This window comes from Cinclus cinclus, chromosome Z (assembly GCF_963662255.1).
Source record: "Cinclus cinclus chromosome Z, bCinCin1.1, whole genome shotgun sequence".
NCBI classification, from domain to species: domain Eukaryota; kingdom Metazoa; phylum Chordata; class Aves; order Passeriformes; family Cinclidae; genus Cinclus; species Cinclus cinclus.
Window position 1 is genome coordinate 42,828,888 of NC_085084.1, and position 20,331 is coordinate 42,849,218.

At 37.3% G+C, this 20,331-nt stretch overlaps 1 protein-coding gene across 1 annotated transcript in view; it reads left to right on the top strand.

The window, feature by feature from the left end:
* ROR2 (receptor tyrosine kinase like orphan receptor 2) overlaps positions 1 to 20,331 on the top strand; it is a 141,077-nt gene that overhangs the window by 77,540 nt on the left and 43,206 nt on the right.

Genomic DNA, 20,331 nt, shown 5'->3' on the forward strand with positions numbered 1-20,331 from the left:
CACACATAAACTAGCATGTGTAGCTTTAGAGATCTGGGATGGTTGATTTAAAAAGAGAAAATACCTGTTTCTTACATCAGTCACAACTCTTTCCTCTATGTTAAGTGGTGAGTATAGGCCGCTAAGGATTTTAGCCTTTTAAAGTTTCTGCTTCTTTAAAATCCTTTTGTCTTCCTTGATCTCTGCTTGCACTTTGTTTACATGGTATAAGCAAGACAATTAACAACCATGTCTACCTGGCTGTTTTATCCAAAGCAATGTTTTAATTCTTTGCAACAGCAGATGCTCCATTATTCTTATTGTGAAACAACTGGCTTGTGTAGGTCTCATGAACTTGTAGATTACGGTTAAAACCCTGCTGATAATTGAGGCATATACATAAACAAGCATTTTGACTAGAGTGTAATTTCTTCTATGTGTGTATTACATTTCCTTATGACAAAGGCTGAGAGATCAGATATAAGCCATATGTGGTTTCCCCATTCCCTGATTCTGTTTCTGTTACTGCCAATCTGTTTTCAGAAAGAGTGGCTGGGAGAACTTGGGGTTGGTTTATGTTTCCTCACATGTGCTACCAGGAGGTTGAACGACTTCATAGAATTAGCAAACTGTTCTTTCAGAAACAGGAGTTAATGACATGACTCAGTCTGGCACTTAATGTCACTTTACAGCTGCAACAAATGAGTTTCAGTTAGTAGCTTTTCACAGATACTAAGAAAGTGAAAAGCTCCAGGAAGAGGATTAGCCATTCAACCTTTAAATGTTTTTGTAGTTAAAAAGTATTTTACCTGAACATCTCTCATTCTCATCTATAAATTAAGCTATTAGTGTATTCTTCTAGAAACCATCCCAATGTTAGTGTTCATGCCTGGGATTAAAAATAAAAAAAATGCACTTCAAATTATGAATGTCTTTGTGCAAATAAGTTGTGCACTTGATATTCTATGTCTTCTCTATCAAGAACTTTCTATTTGAGACTCCAAATTATGTTTCAAATACCACAGTTTATTTTTCCCCTTAACCCTTCATTTCATAAATTTTCTAAAATGCTTTCCAAGACTTGGGTTACTTTTAGCCTTCATGTCTCTGATATGTGAGAAATGGAGGCTCAGGTGGTATGATTAAAGGAGCTTATGTTATACTAGTTTAGGTATATGAGTAGGTGTTCTACTTAGAAGTCCATTTACCAACTGGCTTCCTGTTTTTTCCTGATGGGACTTCTTTTCCTTCTTCCCATGTATCACTACATCTAACCTATTCTAGAGTCCTGCAGTCCCTCCATCCTGCCTGTCTTTTAACTCATCACCATATGGACTTTCTCCCCTTTGCTCTGTTTGGTTTGCCAGAGTGAAGTGCAGGATGTGCTGCTGGACAGAGAGTGTGGCTGCTCAGCCAGATGTGAACCATACAGCTGGCATATATGCCCTTCCTCCCCCAGCAGCCAAGCTCCACTATGCCATCAGATTTGCCTTCTTTGTGATCCTTTGGCTAAACATCACATTCTGCCTCTCAGTGGGGAAAGGCAGAGTTTTAACTTTGCCCATGTGTTGTAGGTCTGATATGTGTCTGTTGACTTAATGAATAAGCAAGTGACAAGAATAAACAAGATTCCTTTAAATACCACAGATGATTTATGGCATAGTTGGCATCTGGTTTTACTGTCTTTGCCAGTATTAAATGTTTTGACAGGGAAGCTGAGGTAACAAGCATCTGCCATCCCACCAATCTCAAAATCCAGACAACTCTGAAAAGTGCACTGTGGTTTGAGCCATTGTTCCAGAGAGAGCAAATTGGAAAAGAGTATTTTGCAGTGATCAGAACTATTGGTGGTGTCAGCCTGTGGAACAAAAATGCATGCAGTGCTATCCAGAGCTGGGGAGCAGGAGTGCCACCATCAACTCCCAATGCAAAACTTCACAGCTGTACTTTCTTCTTCTTTCTGGCCCAAAGATCAGCCAAGCCACAGATGCCATCTCTGTCTTGGTTTGGTTACGCAGGTCCCCATCCCCATCTCCCCTCCTCCCCACTTCTCCACACCTACTTTCCCTTGCTTCCGCAGAAACAGACGTATTGTCCCAGGGGCAGGTTCTGTGTTTGTGTGAGTTAAGAGTGCGAGTCTGATGTCCTGCCTCATTAAAGGAAATGGAAATCCCATCTCACCAAGGTCATAAACACTCACCTTTGTTCGAGGTGCATGGTCACTACTAGTGTTTTATCATGAAACCCTTAACTTCTTGTTAAGTGCATATAAGGTCTGAAATGTGGAATCCAGAATACTGTTTTATTAATTTTTGTGCTAGTTTTCAGATAATTACTCAAATTTCTGCATTGTTGAATATATTTTTTTAAAATGTGCATGCTTAAAAGATACTTGAGGAATTGGACTGCAGAGAAAAAAACCCTCTGAATTAATATTTACTATGTGTGTATTTATGCACATTCAGGTTATTCCTACCCATGTTAATCCTCTCTTTGCAATGTAATTCAGGCTGTCTTTCAGTCACAGGTTGTTCAGGTTTCCAATTGCCTACAAATAATGATCAATTCTCTTGATGCTGTCAATTTTGAAAGGAAACATGCATTGAAAATGTTGGAGATAAGAGATGTAAGAATTTCTACTTTTGTGGACTCTTGAATCATCAAGATCAAAAGGCTCCCTATTTGAAAAGGTTCACCCTTTTCTATTTTTGAAGGTCTGCAGAGCACCAGTCTTGGTTTTAAGTTCAGTTAGGAGATTGTTTAGTGTGTAGGTAATAACTCTTCCATAACACATCTCCAGAGCTGTTTATACATGAGCAGAGTTACACATTTCTAAAAATGAAAGGAGACTTGAAAATGTAGCAGTGTCTGTTTATAGATTTAAAAACGTTAAATCCCAGCAGTCAAAAAACATGACTAGTAGGTGCGAGAAGCACATTCTTTGCTTGCAAAGCTATTGCAAAAGATTTTATGGAAAAATATTTTACCCTTATGATTGCACAATTTTAGTTCTACTTTGTCGAGGAATCTTGATTTCCTTCAGACACATAAAATGCACAGCCCATCTCTGCACAAATGCACAATTCCTAAAACAACCCAGTTACTGTTTAAACAGCTAGTATAAATAATGAACCACTCCATTACCAAGAATATAAATAAATGTAGACAAGTAAGAGTTCTCTAGAGCTGAAAGTTTAGGTTATGAAAAAACTTCGACAGCTGTAATTTGTAGGTCCTTGTAGACTGAAGGGTGTGAGTGATGTGAACTCTAGAAAGCTGACATTTAATGTATGTCTATTTTGTCATTTTGCCAAAAGGCAGGACTTGACTGTTATGTTTCTTTTGCTGTGTACAAATTTTGAATAGGGCAACATCTGGCAGAAAAAATTCCACAAAATTCCTTAAGCTTTGCAGTGGTGTAAACAGAGCCCAATGTTCTACTGCTTGATGAGTAACAAGTCAACATTTTAGAGAAGCCTGGTCATAAACACCTTTTCCCTGGATAAAATAGGAGAGGAAAAAAATATTTTAAACTTATTTCCTGACATGTTAATATTTAAAATTAATTTAATTCTAAAAACTAGCTGAGTCAAACCTATTCATCTAATTAAATAATAATATAACAGTTTTGTTGTTTCTTTTGTTTTGAAAAATGAGGGATATAAGACCTTTGGATCTGAGTCTTTAATATCCTGTATCTTAAGGAGACAAAGGGAAGCAGGTCAGTTCTATCTTCTACCCTTAAATAATCACATACATACCTGTTACCCAAGGGAAGCACAGTTGAAAATGTCTTAACCACACCTTAGAATTTGGTTGATTCCAGTGAGAACAAAACTTTCTATGTAGTAAATTCAAATATTTTTTGCTATGTTTAATGCAAGTCCTTTTGCTTAAATTGGTGAAAACATGAGGAAAATCAAGAACTTCCCTTGGGTGGGAGGAAAAACAGAGAAAGAGGGGGAGGAAAAGTGGGAAAGATGGATGAAAAGGGAGAGAGTGCTGACTGACCATTAGCCTACCAAGGTGAAATGTATCCTTACCCCTGGGAATTTTGTAAATGTACACAGAGAATGGTCCATTTTTTATGACTCTTGCCCAGAATATTTACAGAAACACAGATGTCTACAGAATTATAGAATCATTAAACTTGGAAAAAACCTTCAAAATCAAGTCTAATCCATGACTAAACACTACTTTGTCAACTACACCATGGCACTGAGTGCCATGTCCAGTCATTTATTGAACGCCTCCAGGAATATTGACTCAACCACCTTCCTGAGCAACACATTCCAATAGTTTGACAACCCGCAGAAAGTGAAAAATTTCTTCCTGATGTCCAGCCTCAAGCTCCCCTGGTGCAGCTTGAGGCTATGTTGTCATGTTCTGTTGTACCTTGCCTTGGAGAAGAGGCTGACTCTCACCCAGCTACAGCCTCCTTTACTGTGGGTTAATCTGAAAATGGCTACACAAGCAATCGTAAACTACCAAGGTGCTATGTTACTGAGAGAAGGCACAGAATTAAAGCAGGCTGGTGACAGGTGGTCACAAACCTGATTTTCTCTTTACTGTGGGAGGGACTTTTGGTCCCTCAGTACTAGTCTTGGGTACTGTGGTCTCAAGAGCTGTGGGAAGAGAGACTGCCAGTGAAAACTGATATAAAAACATTGTTGAGTTACTCAGCCTTCTCTTTCTCCATTGTTACCAGTTTGTCAGCCTTGCTTATCGGGGCTGAGGAGGGGCAGGGCAAGTATGCTTTCTCTGACCTTCCTTTTCTGGCTCACATGCTTATAGAAACCCCTCTTTTTATTGTTTGCATCCCATGCCAAATTCAGCTCCAGCTTTGCCTTAGTCATCCTGACTCCATCTTTATGGAGCTGGACCGCATCCCTATACTCTTTCCCCAATACCTGACAATGCTTCCACTGCCTTGGCATTTATTTTCTGCCCTTTAATTTGACCAGCAGCTGCTCCCTTCCTCAGCCATGCCAGTCTCTTGCCTTCCTGACTTTATTTCCTACATCTGGGAATTGAGAGGTCTTGCACTCTATGGAAGACATTCTTATAGATTTGTCAGTTCTCTTTGGCTCCCTTGTTCCTGAGGGCAGTTTCCCCAGGAGTGAAGGACTATCTGAGGGGTCAAGATAGTCCTTGACTATCTCTTTGAAAAGCTAGAAATTTGCTTTCTTAAAGTTCAGCATCATATCTTAATTCTTTGTCTGATCTTTGCCGTATCTCTCAGGTCTGCAACTTCACCAGTGCGTGATCTGTGCAGCCCAGGCTGCCTTCAGTCTTTTAGTTTGCTCATGCTGGTGACTAGTGGGTCCAGTATCTCACCCTGTGTGGTAGGGTTTTCTATTACCTGGCTCCAGAAGTTACCCTGGAGGCTCCTGGATTGCCTAAAGCTTGCTTTGCTACTTTCCCAGCGAATGTCAGGGTGGTTAAATTCTCTTGCAGGACAAGAGTTTTTGAGCATAGTGCTTCCCATAACCTGAGCAAGAAGGCTTCATCCACAAAATGGCCTGGATCAGGCAGCCAGTAGCAGACACTATACAGAAGATAATTTTTGTTGACTTGGACTCTGATTTTTACTTCCAGGCTTCCAGCCTGCTCATGGGCTGTTCTGAGATGGCTCTTCACACTCAGTCTACCTTCTGACATTGAGAGCAAGTCCTCCAGCCTTCCTCTCCTGTCCCTTCTGAACAGCTTGTAACCATCTGGCTACACTCAGGAGCCACACATGGTATTCGTCCCACCAAGTTTCAGTGAAGACAAATAGGTGATAGCTTTCATCCACCACAGGGACTTCTAACTCATCCTGTTTGTTGCTCATGCTTCATGCATTGGTGTAGACATTTCAGCAGGGCAGTTGACTGTGTCAGCTTTGTAGAGAAACATCCCTTAATTATTTTGAGATGTTTCACTGATGTCAGAAGCCACAACATTTTGGTGGTGACACCAGTCACGTTGTCATGTATTAATGAGACAGGACCATCTCTCTCTTCAGTATTGTTTTTTTCTCCCACTGCTGGAACACAAAGGCTTCACTTTCCTTTAGGATTCTGCATTGCAAGCATTACTGCGCCAAAGCATTCACTTTTGAAGGCTTAGTCACTGGAATGTGGGAAAGCTACAATATTTTAATCGTTATTGAATTCTGTAATAAATGCTGAATATACCTCATTAGACACAATTGCAGTGAACTGACATAACTGGATCTTACGATGACCTGACTGATAAAATGATTGTAGCTGATACTAGCACTTTGAGGTTGGTGTTGAGTGCTGTATTCATTATTTGGAGGGCAAAGTGCATATGAAACTGGTTATTGGTTTGCTTGTTGCTATTGAACTGGAGTTATATTAATAACATTGTTACAATTAAAAAAATAAATTGAAAGTATAGGAATTAGAATGCAATAATCAGAACATGCTGTAGCCTGTTTTACTAACTAAAGCATCAAGGGGGCTGTTGCTCATGTCAAATTTCTCTGTGAATTTTAAGTCTACTAAAAATTACTATTTTATGACTTGTGCCAATAAGGTCACTTCAAATCTGCTTAAAAGCCTTGTTACAGTAACATAATACTATATATATGCTACTTCTTTTGTATGTGGAGTAATTTCACAAACTCCTGCCAAGCCAAATGCTTGAAATTTGTGGTAGCCTTTGTCTCACGATAATTGGTGGGTGGGAAAGTGGATTATGGTAAATTAATTCAGTCCTTCTGTGACTACCAAAAGTTGAGTGGCAGTGCTGTGGCCAGGATATGTGTTCTTCAAAGCTGAATTTTAGTCTGTGAATGTCCTTCTTCATCATTGTAATTTAATCTTACTTTTGCCATTTTGTAGACCTTTTCCAGGAAACCCAGAAAGGTGTTTCATGCCAATTAAGGACTTCATCCATTATTGTTCTTTTCTCAAACTTCTATTACCAGTTGTAAGCATGCAAGAATTGCAGTGCTTGATACTTTATTCTGGCACTTCTTTTCCAATTTCTGCATGAGATGTGAAATTTAGATTCTTTCACAGGGTTTTCAGGGAGGTCTGGTGCTTATTTTCATGAAGAAGTTGTTGTGTGCTTATTTTCATGAAGAAGTGAAAAAACAAGAGGAAGAAACATGTATGTAATGCAGTATATTTTGTTTCTTCTGTATGCATGATAATTTTTTCATTGATTTTATTTAGGTTGCCATGTTAAGTTTACATGTTCAAATTTACCATTACATGTTACTAATTTACCATTGTGTTAGAGACACAAATACAAGGAGAAAATGGAGTTAATTACCTTGTGTTATAACTAAGATTTCTTTCTGTTTGATTAGCATTTAGTATTATTCAAGATAGTTATAAATATATAGAAAAATTTCTTTTTTGTTGAATAAATTAATTCACTGTTCATTTTTTCCAAGTAGGAGAAAATACAAATACTTTATAATTTCATTGAAGCAATGTACAAAATGTAAAGAAATATTCTTAGAATATGCTTTCATTATTCTGCAAGGAATCTTAATAGGCTTTTCTAATGATATTTTTGTTCTGAATAGTAACAGTCTCTGCTGTATTGCATAGTCAGGAGATACCTATGGACAGTCAAGTAACTGAGCAGAGCACTTAATAACCAATTACGGTGCTACAGTGCTTACTTTATCAAATGAGAGAGGTTAGATATTTCAAATTAGTATATACAAAGTAGAATATAGAGACAGAACAGAGCAAAACAGACTAGCCAAGAATGACAAGGTCGAGTGTAATATATCAATAGTTTGGCTTACTGGGTCACAGTAGTTTTAAATATTTGAGAATCCATTCCAAGAGTAATACAGAGTTCTTTGTTTGGTTTTAGATCTTTGACCAGATCTTATCTACATTCATAGAGCTGGACTGTAAATCACCCAGTTTCTTTCAAGTTGGCTGCTGCAAGTCTGAGAGGCAGTAGGTAGTGGACACAGCAGAGGATCTGCAGGAGCTTTTTTTGCAGTGTATTCTTAATTTCATATCTACCAACAGAAGGTGCAGCATATGCAAATAACCACTCCAGGCTTTTCAAAAATGCTTTTCTTCAGTGTCACAGCAGACAGCTAATGATTAGGCTGTGGTTAGCATCTCACTTCCTGCTTTGAGCAAAATTTCCCAAATGTTTTCTCAACACATAAGAACATGCATATATACCAGGAAAAATAACCTTCCATACAATTAGTTAACACAGTAACTGCTACCTAATATAGGTACTCCCTGAAGATTTAAAATTTTATCTGTAGTTGATTTTTTTATAGGAAGATGTATATTCTCACAAATTTCAGAGTGAGGAAGAGAAACTAGTTGTCCACAAAAGAAAAAAAGAATGCTATAAATAATAAACATTTTTAAAAGGTAGGCGCTGAGAAATTAATGCTTGATAATACTAGAGAACAAAAAGCTTTGTTTTCATTAAACTGATGCACATGTAATAGTTTGCTTGTCTTAGGTAACTTGATGGATCACTCTGACCACTTAAATGATTGTATCTCTGGATCTGCTTGCACAGATAGCTAGTGGTTGCTAATTTTTATGGTAGTCTTTTGTCATGTAAGGGTTATTTACCCTAAATGAAGCTGAGCCCCTAGGTAACAATTAGATAACTATTTATATTGCTGTGACCGTTTCCCCAGTTAAACTCAGGTGACTGGGTTTATTTTATATCAGGCAGTCTTACACATTTGATAGGAAACAGCTGTTCATCTTGTATTAATTTTGACTTGTGTGGACAGCAAAATGGTCGGATGAATGAGAAGAAATGCATTCTGCTTCCAAGTCATCTTGCCAACTAACTCGTACCATTGTGGGTTTCTCTCTTCCATCCTGCTTGACTGGGCATGCCACTGTCATTTGTACATCTTGTCTCCTTCCAGTCTTACTGAGCCCCTCACATGTCTATAGTGGGCTCAAAATGCTGTCCTCTCCATCTGTGGCACTTCCCTCTCTGAATCTGCTGCTGTGCCAAATACCGCAGATCACAGCCTGAGCAGGAGTGCAGAACAAGCTGGTAATTATCTGATGGGCTCTGTACCAGCCAGACCTGGGAAATTCACATAGCACAGAGAAAGTGGTTTTACTTACATGTGCTGGAAAGGGTGGAAATATTTGATTCTACTTTTTTTTTTTTCTGTAGTTTGCAAATTAAGAGTTTATGCATGTAAGATTCAGAGCTCTTCAATGGAAAAGATAAAACTTTGAAAGTGCACTGCACTTGCACCCAAGAGTTCCTTTCAGAACATTAAAATGGCATTGCGGCAGCCTTGAATGTTGTGGCTGAAACAGAATACTAATACAATGGTTAAGTCTGGTCTTGTGGCCAGTTACAGTTATTAAACTGGGTAATACATAATGACAGTGGGAGCTCAGAAAATTCCTTCCTGGTATAGGAAAATAGGTGAGTTGGGTGGAAACTGCTATGTGCTTTGTGCTTGCTTGCTAATGGGTGCATGCCTGGCTGTCTGCACTGCAGGGTTACTGAAGTTGTTCCTTGCTTTTTTTTCAGGCAGGCACAGCAGAAAGGGGTTCTTGTGCATCCTTATGACCCTGTTGGCTACTGTCAGTGAGACTCTAACCAAGTTTTCATTTAGTTCTTTCACTGTCCACTCACTGAAAATAGTGTATCCACATCCGGAAGCATTCTGAACACTCTGTTTTTCACCTCAGGGCTCAACTCTTGTTTTATTATTTTTCTTGAGAAGAACATAGGCAAATAATATGCCATCTCTTTTTGTCCAGAAGACTGTTGCTTAGCTCTGTGAATTAAATAACAAAGAGGAACCATATCAAAGTCCACCTAAGCATCTGAGCTTTTTTCCCCCCTCTGTAGAAGAAAAGGTAGTTTAAACAAAAGTAGAAAGAGAAATGGGTGTTTCTTTCAAATATGATAGCTAATATGATTTCACTGTATGCATTCAGTTGTAATCCAAGAAGTCAAACACATGCAGAAGGAAGAAGATATTTCCAGTGTAGGCTGGACAAAACCTGTCCAAAAATTTCCAACAGAAATAATCTGGGGTTTAGGTATCTACTCAAATGAAGAGATATAAATATTATTTAAACTTTACTATTAGTGTTATTTAAATAAATAACCCCATACTGGAAAATGTAGAAAAGCCTACGAAACAAGTGAATAACATATCTTAAAACTTCCAATAGGAATAACTGTTTTTCATTTCTCAGTGGCTGAAGTATAGATCAGATGTTAGTTTCTTTTATATGCTGGCATATTTTCTTATCTTTTTCCTCCCTTTACTAGTCACAGAGGCAAATATTCACATACAGACATGCTCATGTGCACACACAGTAATGTTTAACCACAACAACATTTGATCTGGTCAAAAGTGCTGGGAGTGCTCATTTGTGACCTGCCTGGCCACACCAATTGCACATCAACTTTTTGTCTCCGTACTGACTCCTTGGCCATCAGAACTTTACTGTTTATTGGAGGAGTGGAGTTAATATTTTCCCTGTAGACAGACCATAGATAATTCCTCATTATAAGGAGGACTTCCAGTAAAAATTATGAATTTTAAACTCTTGGTCCAGAAACCAAAATACTTTCTGATGAATATACATTTGCTCTCTCTAACAATTGAATCTGGTATATTTAACAATTAACTTATTGTTTTTACTGGTCATGATCAAAAGCAATAGTGAGAAGGAAACTTTACTTGTGATCAGCTCCTTTCCTTTGAACACAGTATCTGATGTTAATTTTAGCAATGTAATTTGTAAAATGCTATTCTACTCTGACTAGGGGCAGATGAATCCTAAGTACTTTGGTAATGCTTCAGATAGTCAGTATAGCATTCTATCTACTTGGGTCTTTAAAAAATAATTGATGCTTTGTGATAGGAAAGACCATGACCATCTATTTGTGATAGTTGGTGGCAGAAAAAAACATGAACATCTATTTAATGATTTTATTGAAGGATGAATAGTGCCCTGTCATTGGCTCACTTGTCAGCCTTAGTTTCTTTAAGTACTGATAACCTAGATGTCCTGCTTAGGTGCCCAGGTTTCTCAAATTAGTATCAGCTCCTAGTGTTTGAGAATTAATTATTCCTTGGTTTTCACTGTATCCTTTTGGTCAGGAAGGTGTTTATAGTACTTAGCATAAATAATACAAAAAGTGCATTGATTGATATGAACAGGCAATTTACTCTCACTATTTTCCAGGAAGGAGAGTGGCTAGCTGTAGCGTCCCTACCATCAAATACTGGTGCTGCAATTCCTACTTTTGAAATAAACTTATGAAATGAAAACAAAAAAACCCATAGGAAGGTTTTTTTCACTTATGAACTGCAGTTCCTCTGCTGCTGTCAGCCCAGTCAGAATAATTATTAGAATAGGTAGTAACTTCTACTATGTTCTGTCACACTTGGTTGTGTTCTGTGCTATTTTTATTTTGACTCTTAGGCTGAGGGAGATTATTATTGTTGATTGTTTCAAATATAGGAAAGCTTTTAAGAGGGTGCTTAGCAATAAGCCCATTTTCAAGTGTTTTTCTGACTTCGGATGTTTTCCTGAACTGAAGTGTTAAATATTTCAGCCTAAGGCTGCAAACAAGACTGGCATTTTTGGATTCTACTCTTTTTTTTTTTTTTTTTTCTTCCAGAAAAAAGAGCACTGTGAAAATCATTGTTTATCCCAGTTGATGGAGTGTTATACTCATAAATCATGATGATTTTCAACCCTTTGGTTGAGATTATTTTGTTTTCACAGCCAGAAGCAGTAAAAGAATCAATCATGTAATAATGCCATGGATAATTATCATGTTGCTTGGTGTTCTTTGAGCTACTGCAGGTGTGTTCAGAGCCTGTACTGGTTGTGTTTAAAGTGTGATTTTACAACTGAGGTGGTGAAGAGCTTTGGAATGTACCCACATTGCTTTACATTTTTTCCCCCTCCAAAGCATAATGCACTAGCCACAAATACCATTAGTTATGAAATCCATAATTCCTTTGGGGTTTTTTTCTATGATTCAAAGCTTTTATAACCTCCCTGGTATATTTCCTCTGACTATTTAGCATACAATTCTAAAGAAAAACGATGTTTGTGGTAGCTAGTAGACTTAGTTGCATTTCTGCTAAATTAGAAATTACATTGAAATCCATTTGTGGCTTAAAAAATCTCAGGTATTTTTCACTGTAAATATCATGGAGTTTAATTCTTACTTATTAAACACTCAGAACAGTTTTTATATTTTAATTTGTTTCCACATAGTACTTTATGTTCCGCTTTTCTTTCAAAACTAGAGTTCTGGGAGATTGTGGAGTTTCTTTGTCACAGATTTGACTGAACTTCTGTGGTGAATTGTAGTGATATAAATCACAACAGTCTTCCAAAAAAAATCTCTCTTCCTCCTTTTCTCTGTCTTGGTTTCTTGCTTCCATGCTGCTCCCTTCTTTGTGCTGACTGAAACACTTATGCAGCTGCACTGGGAGCCACATCAGGGAGCTAACCTTTTCCCCTCTCAGCCTCTGGGCAACTGAGGTACAAAAGATTAAGGGATATTTACTGCAGATATGAGATTCAGGTGCCCACATGCTTTTGAAAATCTTGGTAGACATCTGTCTGCATCTTTTGGCAACAAATTCTTTTCTAATCTGGCCTAAGGTGACTTGGCGAGAACTTTGCAGGAAGTGCTAAGAATTGAAAATAGGATTTGGATATTCCTTCATCCTGTAGGCTGTGTTCTGTCAAATGTTCTCCTCTTTGCATTGTAAAATAGGAGGACCTGGACTTTATTGTAACTTTATCAGAATGTTTTGGCTATGAACTAATAGAACAATTTGTATTCCAAAGTTTAGCATCTTCAAAACTTAGTTGCACGCTGAAAATGGTGACTTGAATGAATAGCTACTTTTCCATGAATCCTGTTTGTTGTGCTTTAATGTTTTTACAGCTGTTAATGAGGCTTCTTCTTTAACTGGAATCTGAACAAAACTTTCTCTCTCGTTTCTCTCACTAGCATTTCTGAACTCTAATTTTAAGTTGGCAAATAGGAGCTGCAGGAGGAAGAATCTTAAGTTATTTAATAACTCAGCTCTATGATGAAAGTTGTGCAATGAAAGGATAAAGATTGACAGTGCAATTGAACGTGCAGCATTGTGGTTAATGTAAAATATGTTTTAACAGTATGAGGTGTTGAAATAAATCAAGGTATTCATTGAAGTCTTCATTTGAATCCCTGTTAATAATATTTTAAATTACTTATCTGATGTCTTTCTTCTCACACTGACTTCATCATACTTGCTAAGGCACCTGGCTGATGACTAAGAAGATAAACTTCATCCTCAGTATACTTCTTTCTGTTTTGAGGGTTGCAACTCTGTGTGAAAATCAGGAATCATTCTTTCTCTATAGCTCTGTGATGATCAACTGATCTTTATTACTGTGTTTTAGAGTGGTTTGATGGTAGGTTATTGATGATTATTTAATTAAATGAAGAAGTTCCTGCAGATACACTGTGAAATTTGTAAAGTGGTTTTCTCATCATGCACTAAACAAGTATTCTGAAACAGACTAGTAGTCTGTTTTGGATCAATCTGTGAACATACATTCACAACAGCAGAGATTAATGCAATATGTAGATTCCTTCTTTATGCATTTAAATTAAAAATACAAAATTTTGAATCTGTCTTAACATGTGTTTGAGAAATAAGTCTTCACTGTGCAGAATAAAAGTGATTTAACTTCTATGGATTTTTAAAATGTTATTTAAAATTTATATATTTTCCATCCAGATAATGATACTTTTTTATTGCTACAGATCATAAACTTTGTATCTACCTTTTTCCTGTAGTGTAGTTCCCACATTTTGCAATAGAATGTTTTCCCTCATACTTACTGAAATGAAAACATTTCAATATAGCTATTAGGTAAAATAGAAATAAAACACATCTATAGAGAGGAAGATCCATGCTAATGAAACGATGTTTGCTTTAACAAGGAATGCTTATGAATTGTGGGAATGTATTCTATATAACTCAATCCTGGCTTCTTGAAAGGGTTTCTTGTCTGTCATATACCAGCTTTCTGAAGGGTCTCTAACTTTTAGGCTGGTGTTGCTTATATATACTTTTTAAATTGTATTTTGATATTATAGCTGAGCAGGCTTAGAAGAGCTTACTCCTTCTAATAGTCTCATGGTGAGAACTTTTCATTACTATGAATTTAGCTGAAATTAATTTTGAAGAATTTTGGATGGCCAGAGAACACATTTAATTAGTTAACTTGTTAACCTATGGACATTGTACTTTGCAAGCTGATAACCAGCAAAGAAGTGACCGTTTTGCAGACTTCACCACTGTCTCAGTAGAGCAATGGCTAAAGAAAGTGTTGGTTATTTCCCCAACCTTCAGCTATTTTTATGTGAAGCTGCAGCAGTTAAGAAACGTGTGCTCTGAAGGTTCTACTCTGCCATCACTATGAAAGGGGTACACTGATTTTATGCAGCAAACTGCATCTTTTGTAGCCTATTCACCACCCTTTACAGGTCTGCCAAGCCCACTCTGCAATTGGTTGCCAGGGGCTGCAGATGTTGGAAAAGAGAAATTTCAATGAAAGGCCCTGATTCAGCAACCCAAGCAGCCTGCCTCCTCCAGCCAAAGTAATCAGATTGGCAGCTGAATCAAAGGGTACAGTGGGCCCTTTGTTTGGGAGCTCCAGAGGCTAGTAATTGACAGAAGGTCAACAAAGTTTTATGAAGAAAAGAACAGAATATTAGAGGGTATTAGGCTGAAGAGAGAGAGTTTAGGAGTTTTTATGTTATTGGAAGAAAGTTAGAACCCGAGTAAAAGGTTACAGCCGCAGGAAGCAAAGGTTGCATATTGATGTTTAAGTCTGAAAATAGTTTCAGCTACAGGAACAGGATTATTGATGAGTGGAAGAAATGTTGGAACAAAAACCTGCAGTTCTACTAATTGTAGAGCTGTACAGTTTTTAGTGTTGGATTTATTTGGAGCTTTGGGATTTAAAATACAATGGTAGAGGGATGGTTCATTCGTAGAATCACAAGATTGGGAAAGATCTTATGAAATCCTGTTTCACCTGGGAGAAGTGTCTATTAGCTGTGCAGTGTCATATGAATAGACAAATCTGCCACACTGGAAAATTTCATCCACTGAGGCCACTGTGTTTGAAGAATACTCATTCTCAGTCCATAGCTAATTTTCTTCAGACCAAGCAGGTGTAGTAATCATTATGTTTTTGATTTTCTTAGTCACGTTTCGTAGACTATCTTCATGGTGCTAGTTTTACTCTCATCCATCTTGGAATGGAATACAGAAAATTGGAGAAAGTAGTCTAGGGCCTTACTGGCTTTGAGTAAATGGGGAAGATTACTGCTTTTTATGTGTTCTGTGTGAAGTCTGTCTTGTTTGCAGTACCTTGTGATTGTTGACTTATGTGCGATTCTAATCAGTGTCAGCCGAGTCAACGTTGGCTTCTATTTTAGTTATTACTCATCTCTCTGCTTTATTGTAAATGCTTAAAAATAACTTCTTTGTTCCATTATTTTTCCAGGAATTGAAGTTAAGATGATAGCTCTATAATTTTCTGGCACTCCTTTTTTTACCCTTTTTAATAAATAATAGGAAATGTTTGTGCAATTTCTCATCTTTTAAGATCTCATTTGTGCTCTGCAAATAATGAAAGACAGTTACTAACATTGCATGGTATTGCATCAGCCAGCCCTTAACTGCTCTAAATCAATCAGGCCCACTCTGGTTGAAAATACCTGAGTACTATTTTTCTCTTTCTGTGTGAGGCTCAGGCCTTGGTTTGTTCCTGGTATCAATTATGGTAATCCATCCTTGTGACCGGCTTTTTGATGAAGATTAATGCATTGTTTTGATGTCTGCTTATAGACAAGAGCATTTTGGAATCTGTTTATTGCACTTACCTCTGAAGTAATGAGTGATCTGCGAAGTCATAACCATCTCAGAAGAAAAAATTAATCTCTTTTATGATGAGTGGTGTATGCTCTATGAGTTGATACTGTGATTGGCTGGGCAAGTTAGTTCTCAGAAGTGTAAAAGAGCCTTCCTGTCTCTGGATATTTGCTTCTGTATTTTGTTGGTCATTGGTGCATAAAATCAGGCAGTGGGCTTACCTGTGTTGGATCTTGTGTATAAGAAAATCGTCCCCATATTTTCAGGAGAAGCAAAATTAAAAAATAAGTGGTAATTATTTATATACAAGTGGGAAAATAATTTTCTGTATCACCTGTTTCCTTGCTACAGTTTGCTATGTAAATCAAAGGAACTGAATGCAATTTTTACATCAGAAATATAGATTGTTGTATTTATTTTAAATATGCCATTTTTTAAATGGGATTTTCTGTAAATTGAAATGACTTGCTTTACTGCCTTGAAAAGTTAAGAGATCATTTTTGTCCCATACAGGCCATTGGCATTCAGGCTGAGTTCTGGTTCTGTTGAAGTCTTGTCTGGTCATGCAACATGCGAGGAGGACTGGGCAGTCATGACTTCTTCTACCTCCCACTCCCACTGCAAATGTAAATTAAAATGGTCCTCAGAAACAGACTGTCATACACTTAATGTCTGTGGAGACATATTTCACATATGCTAGCGAAAAGTATGAGAATAATCATACAGGGGCAGATGAGAGATCGGTGCAGTGCTGTGTCTTGGTTCTGATGGCAGCAAAGAAGGAAATGCTGAAGTAAAAGTGTAAGAAGAGATCTAACTACATAGTACTACTCTGTGCTGGGTATTTACCCAGCCTCCAGCCATTTTTAGCTCAGGGACTTCCATTGCCCACACAGGATTTCTGTGAGAGAGGTCTCACTGAACTTGCCTAACTTCACCTGTAGGTCATGTGAACTCTGCACTCACTCTAATTACGTCTCCTCTGAGAAAACTTTTCCTTGTTTTATCTTTGTTTTGAAATTGATTGCTGCTATTTTTTCTAATGCTACTGTTTTTACCAAGAGAGTCTATCCACTTTTTCGATTTTCATGGCTCCATAGAGCTTTAGGGTCATTGAATTAAAGCCATCTTCTTCTCAGAGCAACAAACCCTAGCAGCAGTACAAGAACTGTGAGTGAGTAAATATTCTCATTTCTCTGAAACTCTTCCAAATCTTCTGTACCCTTTTTTGAAGTGAAAGAGCCTCAACAGCACACAATGCCAGAGTGAGTTGGTAAGATCACATGTAAGATTCAATTATTCAGCATTTTTATTACCAGTTTTTAATAACAACTGTAGAGTGTATTGCTGCTCTTCTTCCAGTTCCGTGTTTTGAAAGTCTACCTCTTTTCATAGTATGATGATGCTGTATTTATTATAGATATATAAAAAAAAGGCGACTCTCTGGTATCTTTGTGACATCTAAGACCAGTTTAATGAACAATTATTTTTCCTATTTCTCTTTTTTTACTGATGAGAATTGACAGTGAAAGTTGGACACCTTAAATTACTTCATGGATATATTTTCCCCTTCAGGGAGTGGAATACCACATGAATATTCTTCTAGGAAAAGACACCGAAAGAAGGAAGAAAAATGCAAAATGGGATTATGGAAATATTGATTAAATGAGGTGACAAAAGGGAGTTAAAAATCAGGAGTAGACAGGAACGTAGTTGTGTAGGTGTCTTCAAACAAGAATAAGACTGCAGAGAGTTGCTGATGAGACATGATCCTAGTGTATGTGTACTACAGTGAGGAAAATTGGAAAAAAATTGTTAGTTGTTGAAGTAAACACCATGGATTCACTCCTACCAGGAAAAACACACTATGCTATTAATGCAACATAAGGAACCACTGAAAATAAAATTCAAGAGGAATGCATAGCTCATTTTTTTTAAGCTCTCGATTTTGGAATTTTAAAATTCTGTTCAGTGCAAGATTTTATTTTGTTATAGTGACTTGCTGGTTGTCTTTATAGTGTTAAAAACTTAGTTTTTCAAATTGATGATAACTTTTTTAGTGTTTTAAGTTGTGGTAAAGAAACTTCAGGATTGGAGCTTGGAATTTGTCATAAATGTGCTTGAAGTGGAATTTTTCAGATTACATAAAATATACATATTTCTTTCATAAAAGCAAGTTTAAGTGACAGGTCTGATTTGTATTTATGATTTACAAAGTATGCAAAGGACTTTAATTTTAACTTTGGTTAGTTCTGGAGATTTTGATGGTAGGTGGCATCTATGATTTATAATTGTTCTCTGGTCAAGCCCATCTGAAGATTAATGTTTTTTCCAGACATAACCATATCAATTACGAGAGTGAATCATATAAAACTATTATTGGATTTTTTTTTTCAAAACAGCAAATACTTTTATTTCTTTCCACCTATGTTTTGAAAAACTTATAAAAATTAAGAGCTATGGGTCTGGAATGGAGAGATGAGAGAGGAAAACATTTCTGTGCTCATTTGTCTGAACTTGTAATATCTTTTTCTGTTGTGAATCCCATGAGTTTACTGAAGAGATGGAAACAACTATTATAAAGTTGAAGTTATGGTATTAAACCCAAAGTGCCACTCAGATCTCAGGCAGCCTGGAGTCTGGATGTTAAGCTGAATGTTAAGTCATGAAGTATCCTTAAGAATGGGTATGTAATAATGTTCCATCCTCTGAATGCTGGTGGATTATGATCACCAGAATAAGATATGAGCAGGACTTGTGGACTAAAAAACTGGTTGGTTTTCCTACTCTTCTGTCTGCTCTGGGTGTCTCATCTTGGATTTCTCTTCCTTGTGGCCAGTAAATGCTCCTGCCCCTTCTAAACCTCTTATGTGACACAGAGAAGGTGAAGCAAGAGCAAGGGATGGAGGTGGACTTGTCTCGCTGCCCCTTGGTAAGACCAAGGTGGAATGTATCTCTGCTGAAATTTTTCAGAGTACGCCTGTCATGCGTTCACCACTTCACACTGAATCAGCACAGCTTCTTTACAGCTAAAAGTCAGGTGTTAAATCTGTACCATGCCTGCAGGGGTATGAAGACACACTGTGTCGGGACTTGCAATGGCAAATGTTGCAATAGCCAGCTTGGCCACCCATCTCCATTTCTCCCTCCAGTCTGCAGGTGAATATTATCTATGATTTCCAGTGCTGGGAGTGGCAGAAGATGATGTCTGCCCAAGCCTTAGCTGTTCCAAATCGAAAGAGTGTGTTACCAAGGGTACAGCACCGTCTTGACTGTCACTCTAATTGTGGCGTCTGAGAATCAGCACACAGATCCAGTGGAATCTGTACTATTGCCAAAGAACCTCGAGCAATGGGAGATAAAGGGAGAGATTAAGTAGTGACAAGGTGACAGTACAGTGACAAAAGAAATGCTTTCATACCCAGCCTGTTGTGGAGAATGTCTCTAATTTTTGTGTTTTACCTGGTAAAGTTAAAGGCAAGTTAGCTGAATCTGTTCTCAAATAATGGGTGAAAGAAAAAAACAACAACAACAAAGTCATTTAAATTCTTTTCTTCTTTCATAATATGGTGTAAGATAGGGATGAGGTTACTCGTATTTTACTTGCATTCAGAGTGGTATTGTAGTTTGAAGAAAGGATAATGAGGACAAAAGGAAAAGAGAGAGTCTTTTGTCTAGCTTCATTTCACCCAAAATAATACCATGAAAACCCCCAACACTCCCCCAACAATCTACAGATTTACAGATCTACAATAGATCCCAGATCTTTCACTTTAGACCTTGATGACCTTAGGTTTACATAACTTGGTGATATGCTAAGGATGTAAGGAATTTGGATGACAGAATATCAATTAGAAAGTATAAAAAAATAGGAGGTGTCATTTCAGAAGTTTTTTTAGTTAAAACACATCTATAACCTTATCTGAGTTAGAAGTTCAAATCTGTTCTTTACCTAATATTTTTAAAAGGGAGACCAAACAGGTCCACTTCTGAGTTGTAATGGTTGGAGTTTTGCGAGACCTGCAAATGCAAAGGAACTTCAGGCTACTGTCTGAAGTGTGATAGCTTGTGCTGATATATTAGACACAAAAAAGGGTCATATTCAGAAGATATCTGTCTGTTTCCTGACACTTTGAAATCCTTGGAAAACAGTTATTATAGTTTCATTTCTAAAGCTATCTTTTAGGGATGAGGCTGAGAATGGGATAACAAAGTCAGAAGCTATGATCAGTCTGACTTCTGGAGATAGAATTTGAATTAACATAATGGAAGTTTTAAAGCAAGTTTATATCATTTTGTAACAGACTGTCCATAAAGCTCAGGTATTGCTTAATTTGCTAAGCCAGCCTTGCTTCCAGGAAATATTTGTGTTCTTGTAAAAATGTGTGAATTTGAATCTGCTAAGAGCTGGAGTGTAGTTTTTAATGCTTTCTATTTTG